The sequence below is a fragment of the Myotis myotis genome, unplaced genomic scaffold (genome assembly GCF_014108235.1).
Source record: "Myotis myotis isolate mMyoMyo1 unplaced genomic scaffold, mMyoMyo1.p scaffold_m19_p_1, whole genome shotgun sequence".
Classification (NCBI taxonomy): domain Eukaryota; kingdom Metazoa; phylum Chordata; class Mammalia; order Chiroptera; family Vespertilionidae; genus Myotis; species Myotis myotis.
In genome coordinates, this window is record NW_023416313.1 from 172,547,805 (window position 1) to 172,558,028 (window position 10,224).

The window sequence follows — 10,224 nt, forward strand, 5'->3', positions numbered from 1 at the left end:
GGGAAGTTCAGGTCCGCGTCCTGGCGCAGTCAGCCCCCTGCGGTCTGTTCCGGAGCTGGTTTCCCTCAGCTGCTAAACTCTGGTGGTTGGGGAGCCAAACCGAGGAAACTGTTTCCATAGAAACGCCAGAACCCTCTCTAGGAGCTGCGGCTGTGGTCACTTTCCACGCGCGGACCATCTGTGCCCTCGGGCCTGTCGCGCCCGGGTCTTCACTGCTTTGTCCTCAGCAGTGGGAGGCCCTGTCCCCTGGGCCTGAGCCTGGGCCTGGGCCTGGCTGGGAAATTGTGAGGCGCTGGGAGTGGCTTCTCAGCCCCTGGCCGCACACACATGCCCTTCACACACACACACACACACACGCATGCACACACCCTTCACACACACACGCACATGCACACACGCACGCACACACCCTACGCACACGCACACACACGCTCGCGCACACACAGGAAGCTGTGGATAAACTTTGGGAATAAAATGTATGTAGCACATGGATATTAATCTGCTACATAATACATGGTTCTGGTACCAATGAGAGAAAATAAAGATCACAGGATGTAGGTCTGGTGTATTTCACCAGCCGGGTAAATTAAAAGTCCATTTGAAAGAACTTAAGGACAGGAACGGGTCAGAGAAATTAGTCAAATACTGGTTTTAGAGATGACATTTTTAGACAAATATGAAATCTCAAAAAAAAATGAAGGTAGCAGGTGCAAGAGCCTGACTTAGTTTGTGTTGTCTAACTTACAGTCCACCTTGTGTAGCACTATCTCTGCTTAAAGATTAATAACAAAAAAGACTTCCAATTTCAGCAGCAAAATATCAAAAGCTTGGAAGTCATGGTCTTCATCCTTCCCAGGAAAAGCTGGACAAACTAAACATTGATTCTCTTTCTTGGACTAATTACAGAACCAAGGTCACAGGGCCGCCCACCACCCAGCGATCTGGAGAGACCTAATTACCTGGAGCAGAAGCCACCGAGCCATAAACTCCTAACAGGTAAGCGGCACTTCACTTCTGACGGGATGATAAAGGCTAAGCGCGGGTGAGCGTGAGAACCACGAGGGCCTGCCGTGTTGGGGAGGCCCCGCACTTCCAAGGGGTTCGCCTCTAGGAATCCCAGCAGGTTCTCACCGTGAACAGCCAAGGAAGATCTCCTCTGGGATGAGAAGAATCATGCTGAAATATGTCCAGAACCTTCTCCATCGTAAAGGCCTACTGTCCAGAGGACACTATTTTACCACGGCCTCACCCCACCTGGACACTCCTCCGGCCTCCCTGCCTCACCTAAGTGGAGAGAAAGAAGCTACGAAACACCTGTGAAGGTCACAGCTCTGCAGATAAAGTTTCAATCATAAAATTGTAAAAGCTTTCCCTCTTCCACGCTTCACCACCACACCCGTGTACTAACAGCGGATTACAGCTGGGCGTGCTGCAAGACACACACCACCTAATGAGACATTCTTAGGGAAATCCACGGACCACAGGAGACAAAAACAAAACACCAGAGGAATGTGAAGCCTCTGGCACCTACAGGTACAGCAAACATTCAACGCAGCCCAACCTCCAGCAATATTATCAAAAATCTCACAGCTCACTAAAGCCTTATCCACCTCCGTTCCTGTTACCTAATATACCAGGCCCAGCTCTCAACAAAAAGACTGCAAGACAAAAGGCAAGTTGCCAAAAGGCAAGGAAAAACACAGTCTGAAAGACAAAGCAAGCATCGAACGACACTCGGCTTTGACACAGATTTGTTGACTATTGAACAGGAATTTAAAGTAACTGTGATTAATTTCTGCAGAGTGCTGGTGGAAAATGTGGACAGCATGCAAGAACGGATAGGTAATGTAAGCAGAGAGATGGACACTCTAAGAAAGAACCCAAAAGAAACTCTAGGAATCAAAAACACTTAGCAACTGATGAATGCCTTTGATACTAGCCTATTCGTAGACTGGGTACCCCTGAGGAAAGAACCTGTGAGCTTGAAGATTTGTCAATAGAAACTTCCCGAATCGAAATGCAAAAGGATTGATCGAAAAAAAGATAAATCCTATGGGCCTGGATACCTCATCTTAGATCCAAAGTACTTTCCTACGTTAGAACTTGTGTGTGTGTGGCGGGTGGGTGTTGTCAGTGTTTCTGTCGATTGGGGGCCTTGTTATTATAAACCTGGTTCCCACAAAATGAAATTTGACTACAGGGCGTGTACAGTGTAAAACATTTTGAAACCAGGATGCAACTGTCACGTGCATTTAATCCCATTCGTTGAGCAGCTTCCACAAGAACTCTACCAAAGGTATGGCTTTTGTACAAGTTGTCGCGAATCAGCCTCTAACTAAAACTTGCTGGCTAGGCTGCCACCGGAAACTTGTATTTGTTTTGGACACTGATGTATCCTAAGCATTTAATATAGTGCTAGGCATCCTGGCCAGTTCACTTCCGGTCAGGGCACATGCCCAGGTTGCAGGTTCCACCCCAGGCAGATTGGTTTCTTTCTCCTCTTCTCTCTTTCTCTCTCTCTCTCTCACCAATAAGATATCTAAAAAAAAAAGATACCCTGGCCAGTGCTGCTTAGTGGATAGAGCAGGGGTGGGCAACCTTTTTTGTGAGTGCGTGCCAAAACCAGCAAAATCTCTGACTCAAAATTCTTCTGCGTGCCAACTCTAATATTTTGAGAACATGTTACACCTACTTGATATCTCTTAAGGTGTACGTATGTGAAGAACCTTGAAAAAATTATAAAATTCATTCAAGCGATAAAAACACAGTATATGATGATGAAAAATACATTTATTTTTTAATGTATACATGTACACTGATAGTCCGACAGAAAACTTTATGACTCTGTTTGATATTATCAGTGGGACTTTTGCTGCTGCATCACTGATGACAGAGATTTTACATCAGGTTTATATTTCATGACCTTCAGAGAGATGCACGAGCTACTACTTTCATCCGTCAGGCTACTCCTATTATGAGACTTAACAAAATTCATCACTGAGAACAAAGACTCACAAGCATATATGGATGGAAACATGGAGAGTAACGCTGTTGCAAAGTTTTTTAAACAGAAAAAATTTTCTGGAATGGCATTCCAAGTCCTCAATAGTTGGTTTTCGACACTTCTCTCTGGTACTCCTGTCTCTAATCACTTTTTTTCAATGTTTTCCAAGTCAACTCTAAGGTCAATAAATTTCTGCTTCCAAATCGAGCTACTCTGAAATTCAATCAACTGCATTTCAAAGTCAGACATGTGTATCCATGAAAACATTTGTAAGTTTAGTTCCTCCAGTTTCATGATGTCTGAGGCTGAAACCAAAACACTGGTTCGGATCTAGGAAGGCAGGGAGAGTTAAGGCAGAGGCATAGAAATTGCTCTTCCCCTCTCTCGTCAAATCCATGTCTATGGTCTTTAAGATAACTTGTTATGTAAAATTATTTATTTATCTAAGATGCACCTACACTGAATTTATCTGAAAAATAAAAAAGTCGATATTAAGAAAAAAATTGTAAGTGGAAGATTATAAGAGAGGGTTTCGCGTGCCAGCAAAAGTTACTGGCGTGCCATGTTTGGCACACGTGCCAGGGGTTGCCCACCCCTGGGATAGAGCATCAGGCTGTGCACCAAAGGGCAGATTCCCAGTCAAGGGCATGTACCTGGTTGCAGGCTTGGTCCCCTGCCCCAGTTGGGGGATGTTCGGGAAGTAACCAATCGATGTGTCTCTCTCACGCCGATGTCTCTCTGTCTCTCTCCCTCCCTCCCTCCCTTCTTCCTTCCCTTCCTCCCCACTGCTACTCTCTAAAAATAAATGGGAAAATATCCTTGGGTGAGGATTAACAAAAATAGGTAGTGCCTGGCATATAACTGGTGCTAAATAAATATTTGCTATGTAAATGAGCAGATGATTGAAATTATATTACTGTTATGCACATAGGAGAAAGCATTACCCAGAATTAACACTGAAGAAATATTGTTCTTCATCCGTTAGAGTTTTATTAATTTTATTTATATTTTAAAAGAGCAAACTTTTGTCTTTTTTGTGTGTATTTTGTTTTTCTATTTTCAAGCCCATTGATATCTGCTTTTCCCACCCTTGGTTCCTTCTTTGCTTGCTTTGGGTTAAATTTGCTCTTTTTTAAATACTTTCTTAGGGATGGAGCTTAAATCTTTAAGATCATTCTTCTTTGGAAATACAAATGTATAATATAAATTTCCTGATTTAGCCACCTTCCACAGATTTTGATATGTTGTGCTTCCTCCTTCATTCAACTCAAACTATCCAGAAATGTCTTTGACCCATGAATTACTTAGAAGTGTTTTGTAAACATTCCAGATATTTCCATTGTCCAGATGTCTTTTTGTTATTGATTTCTAGTTCAATTACAATATGGTCAGAGAACACACTCAGAATGACTTCAAATCTTTTGAATTGGTTGAGTTTTGTTTTATTGTGCAGAATATGATGTATCCTGGTGAGTATTTCACGTGCACTGGGAAATAATGTGTGTTCTGGTACTTTTGGTGAAGTGTTCTGTAAACATCAACAAGGTCAAGTTGGTTGAGCATGCTGATCAAGTTTCTGTATTCTTAAACTATTTCTATTTGCTTTATCAATAACTGAGAAACGTGTTGAGGTCATCAAATATTATTGTGGTTAGGTGTATACACCTCAAAGATTTTTACTGCATCCTGATAACATTTTTGACATTAGCATTTTGAAATGACTTCTTCATCCCTGGTAATAATATTTGTTCTAAAGTTTATTTGATATTAATGTTACAACTCCAGATATTTTTTAAACGGGTGCTTACGTGACACATTTTTCTCCATGCTTTTACTTTGAATCTTTGTGTCTAAAATGTCTTTCCATAGAGAGCACATTTGGATGTTGTTGGATGTTACTTTTTTATTCAATCTGACATCTGTCTTTTAATTGTTATACTTATGACATTTACATACTATTGATATGGATGCATTAAAACCTATAATTTTACTAATTTTAAAATTTATTGCATCTGTTCTTTGTTCATTTTCTCTGTTTTCTGTCCTTTTTGATATTTTTTGTGATCCCACTTTATTTTCACTATCAATTTATTACTTTTACCTCATTATGTTTAGTAATTGCCCTAAGATTTAATATATGTATATTTAAATATTCAAACACTATAATTCTGTCTCATTTGTTGTGTATAAACCTTACAACAGTATGATTCCAATTCCTCTATCCCATATTTTGTGCTATTGTTATCATACATTTTATTTTTACATATATAAATCCACAATATATATGTTTCCACATACGTTAGACGGTTTGATGTTGCCTCAATGTTCTCAAATGCTGTAGGTTTTTTTCTTTCTCTTTCTTTAATCTTTTTCTCCTTGTGTTTCTGTTTGGGTAATTTTTGTTGCTATATCTTCAAATTCACTGACTCCTTCCCAAGCTGTAAGTCTTCAGTGGAGCTTGTCAAAAGCATTCTTCAGGTTCAGTACTGTTTTGGTTTGTATCTAACATTTCCATTTAACTTTTTCCTATAGTTTCCATCTTCTCATAAAAATTACCCACCTTTTCATATGCTGTCTACCTTTTCCATTAGAGGCTTTAATTATATTAATCATAGTATTTAAAATTTCCTGAGAGTTTCACCATCTGGGTCATATATGAATTTTGACTGATTGCTTCATATTTATACACCTTTTACAAGGTTACAATGTCTTTTTCATTTTTGTGGGTCTCATTTTTTTATTAAATGCCAGACATCATGTATAAGACAATAGAGACGATGATAAATCATATTTATACCTGGAAATAAAAACACCTGTTCTTCTGCTACAATATTAGTGTAGGAGGTGAGGCAGTGTAATAGGAGGTGAGCTGCATTTGAGCTTAGTTGTTACTATGGTTGCCTTCCGTGCTCCACTATCTTCAGCTTTTTTTGTTTTTAGCATTAGCTTGTATTACCTTGGGGGCTATTTTTCAAGAAGGCTTCTCTCAATGTCCCTGATCCGCCCCTAGCATTAGGCTTTCCCCATGTTCCTGCTCATTGGAGAGTCTCTCTCTCCACACCCTGGCTCCTGCCTCCAGGAGTCGATCCCTGTTCTTTGTTGCTCATGCTAGCTGGCCAGGTGGTTGGAGAGGTTTCTCTTTTGTCCTGGTTCAGTCTCAGCGTTAGGTCAGCTAGCTGTGAAGGGTATCATAAATTAGAAATTTTTTCCTTAATGGTAAGTATTCTCTATTTTCTAAGTTCCCAACCCCTAACCTGATCTGTAAAGGTTTGTATGCCTACTTCAAGTTTCTTCTTCAAACTTTAGCCACAGTGGACTTTTTTGAGCTCCTTCCTGTCAGAGGGCCTTTGTACTAATATGTGTGGGTCTCTGCCTGTAACAAGACTGAAACTCCACCAGCCCTTTGTCGATGTGATAGTACATGATCTAGATAGCAGAGAAATAGAAGGAGCTATGATATTTTATGACCAAAGAGCTACTATACCAGCCCTGCCTAATTCTTGACCTCATGCTAAATGAAAGAAAAATAAACAATTTAAGCCTCTAAGTCCTGTTTTTCACCCAGAATTCTATTACTGTTAAACAAATGCAATTCCTAACTGATACCAGCACTATCTCTTTTTAATATAATGGGTGAAAGTGAGTAAAACACACACACACGCCTACTTTATCACTGTTTCATTTTGAAGGTTAGTAGGCAGAGTGGAAATTCTCTGATTTCCTTTCTCATATTTTCCTCTCTCCCTTTTTTACCTTCTAGAAGCTACTGGCCAGTTTTTTTCCCTTCCCTTAATCTATGTACTCTCAGAGTTTTGATCACAACATTGGATTCTTGGTTTTGTTTTCCAAAATATCCATGCAACATGCTTGCCTAGTAATTGGATAAATCCCGGGGTCATAGATAAAAATGTAGACTAAGACTGGGCGGATGCAGAGCCCTGGCCTCCACCACGAGAACCTCTCTCCCACTGCAAACAGACCGACAACCTTTGAGCATGATCACTCAACTAGTTACCAAGGCACCAGTGTCACTAATATACTACCAACATCTCTATACCTTTTCTGTAAGAATTTACTGGGAGAATTCACTAAAGTAGAGATCCATTATGATTTCTTCATTTCCCTTAACAGCTTAACACAATCCAATTGATTGCTTGATAATCACATGACAATTTTTTTGGTTGAATAGATTCAGGTCAACATTATTTACCTTAAATGCTCACAGATCAATAAATAGAAATGTTTTTAAAGCATGAACAGGTCATAAATGTGATCGTTAAATATTTAGTTATTTGGTAAAAGTAAATTCTATCATGTACGATGAACTTCTAAATCACACTGATATATTTTTGCAAGGAAATATTTGTAATTTAAAGACTAGCTAATCAAATACACAAAGTATTTAACTCATCAATACATAAATTATCTATTAAGTCAGGCTCTTATGTAATCAATACCACTTGCTTCTTAAAACACCCAGTATTTCAGAACACCACACACAGTAAGCAATAGTTTATATGCATTACATATCTCTGCAGCAATATTTTTGCCAATACATCTCCTAGGGCAAGGGAAACCAAAGGAAAAACTAAACAAATGGAACTACATCAAACTAAAAAGCTTCTGCACAGCAAAGGAAATCATCAACAAAATGAAAAGGAAAATGATTGTATGAGAGAACATATTTGTCAATGATACATCTGATAAGGGGTTAATTTCCAAAATATATAAAGAACTTATACAACTCAACACCAAGAAGACAAACAATCCAGTTTAAAAATGGGCAATGGACCTGAATAGACACTTCTCCAGAGAGGACATTCAGATGGCCAATAGACATATGGAAAGATGCTCAACATCACTAACCATCAGAGAGATGCAAATTAAAACCACAATGAGATATCACCTCACACCTGTCAGAATGATTATCATCAATAAATCAACAAACAACAAGTTCTGGTGAGGGTGTGGGGAAAGAGGAACTATTGGTGGGAATGTAGACTGGTGCAGCTACCGTAGTATGGCGTTTCCTCAAAAAATTAAAAATTGAACTGCTTTTTGAGCCAGTGATCTCAATTCTGGGAATATATCCTAAGAACTAGAGGCCCAGTGCATGAAATTTGTGCAAGGGGCTTGGCCCTCACAGCCCCGCCTGCACCGGCTTCATCTGGAAGGTCACCTGGATGGTCTGCTGTTCAGTCTAATTAGCATATTAGCTCTTTATTATATAGGATTCTAAAACACCAATTCAAAAGAATAGCCTGGCTGGAGTGTGGCTCAGTGGTTGAGCTTCAACCTATGAACCAGGAGGTCACAGTTCAGTTCCTGATCAGGGCACATGCCTGAGTTATAAGCTGGATCCCTGGAGGGGGGCGGGCATGCAGGAGATAGCTAATCAATGATTCTCTCACCACTGGTGTTTCTATTTCTCTCCCCCTCGCCCTTCCCCTCTGAAATCAATAAAAATATGTATTTTTAAAAAATATATGCACTCCTATGTTCATTACAGCATTATATACAATTGCCAAGATTTAGAAACTGCCCAAGTGCCCATCAGTATATAAGTGGTAAAAAAGCCGTGGTACATTTGCACATGGAATACCACGTGGCCATAAAAAAGAAGGAACTCTTACCTTTTGCAACACCATGGATGGACCTGGAGATTATTTTTAAAAAAATACATTTTATTGATTTTTCACAGAGAGGAAGGGAGAAGGATAGAGAGTTAGAAGCATTGATAAGAGTGAAACATTGATCAGCTGCCTCCTGCACACCCCCTACTAGGGATATGCCTGCAACCAAGGTACATGCCCTTGACTGGAATTGAACCTGGGACCCTTCAGTCCAAAGGCCGACTCCCTATCCACCAAGCCAAACCAGTTAGGGCTGGACCTGGAGATTATTATGCTAAATGAAATAAGGCATTCAGAGAAAGACAATTACCACATGATCTCACTTATATGGAATCTAATGAACAAAATAAGCTGACAAACAAAATAGAACCAGAGTCATGGGAACATGGAACAGACTGACAGATCTCAAAGAGGAGGGAGGTGGGAGGGACTGGATGAAAGAAGGTGAAGGGATTAGCCAAAGAACATATATGCAGAACTCATAGACACAGACAAAAGCCAGAGGAAAGGGAGGGTGGGGGCTGGGTGGAGGTGGGCAACCAGGGGGAAAATGGGGACATCTGTAATAGTCTCAACTGTAAAAATAAAGTTTAAAAATGCATTACTAATTGTCTAAATTTACTAAAATATGGCTAGCACAGAGTCCTGAACACAGTATAGCCTAACAGATATACACTGAATGGTTCACAGTCTATTTACAGTACTTTCAGTGTTAGGAGGGTCAGAAGGATAATTCAGATGGGGAATCTACTGTGTAGGAGGAGGGAAAGCTTTGCATTTAGTCAGAAATAATCTAAGGGGAAACTAAGACAAGAGAGACAAAGAAGAATTTTAAAAGGCCAAACTGTGGAATGGTTGGCAGGTTTTTAACCACAAGAGTAAGGGGAGCTGGGAAGCCAATAGGACTCTGATCAAGCAGAGTTCAAGTTCTCAGAGTGTTCCCCTGCCTTCTAGGTTGCCCCAGCAAAGGGTCCCTACCCTAAAGTAATGATCCTATCTAATAATAGAGAAACATGGTAATTAACCATAACTTCGCTACCCTTCCCATTGGCTAATCAGCGAGATATGCAAATTAACTGCCAGCCAAGATGGCGGCCGGCAGCCAGGCAGCTGAAGTGAACATGAACATGAGGCTTGCTTGCTTCAGTGATGGAGGAAACCAACATTCCCCGCCTGCTGCAGCTCAGCTCTGAGCTCTGGATGAAACAATGTTGCAATTATTGAACCTAAACAAACCCCAGAAACCTGCTTTGAGCCAGCGCGGCCTCAGAGCTTAGAGTGGCCAGTGATGGCAACAGAGTTTCAATTATAGAATCTAAACAAACCCAGGTACCTGCTTTCAGCCGGCAAAGGCCTCAGAGCTGGAGCCTGCTCTCAGCTCCAGTGACAGTTATAGAAGGTAAATTAATCCCAGAATAAAAAAAAAAAAAGAAAAAAGGAGAGGCTGGGAGCTTCAGTTGCCCACCAGCCTGAAAACAGCCCTCAGTCCCTCACCCAGGCTGGCCAGGCACCCCAGTGGGGATCCCCACCCTGAAGAGGGTGTGACCAGCTGCAAACAGCCATCATCCCATCATCCAGGCTGGCCAG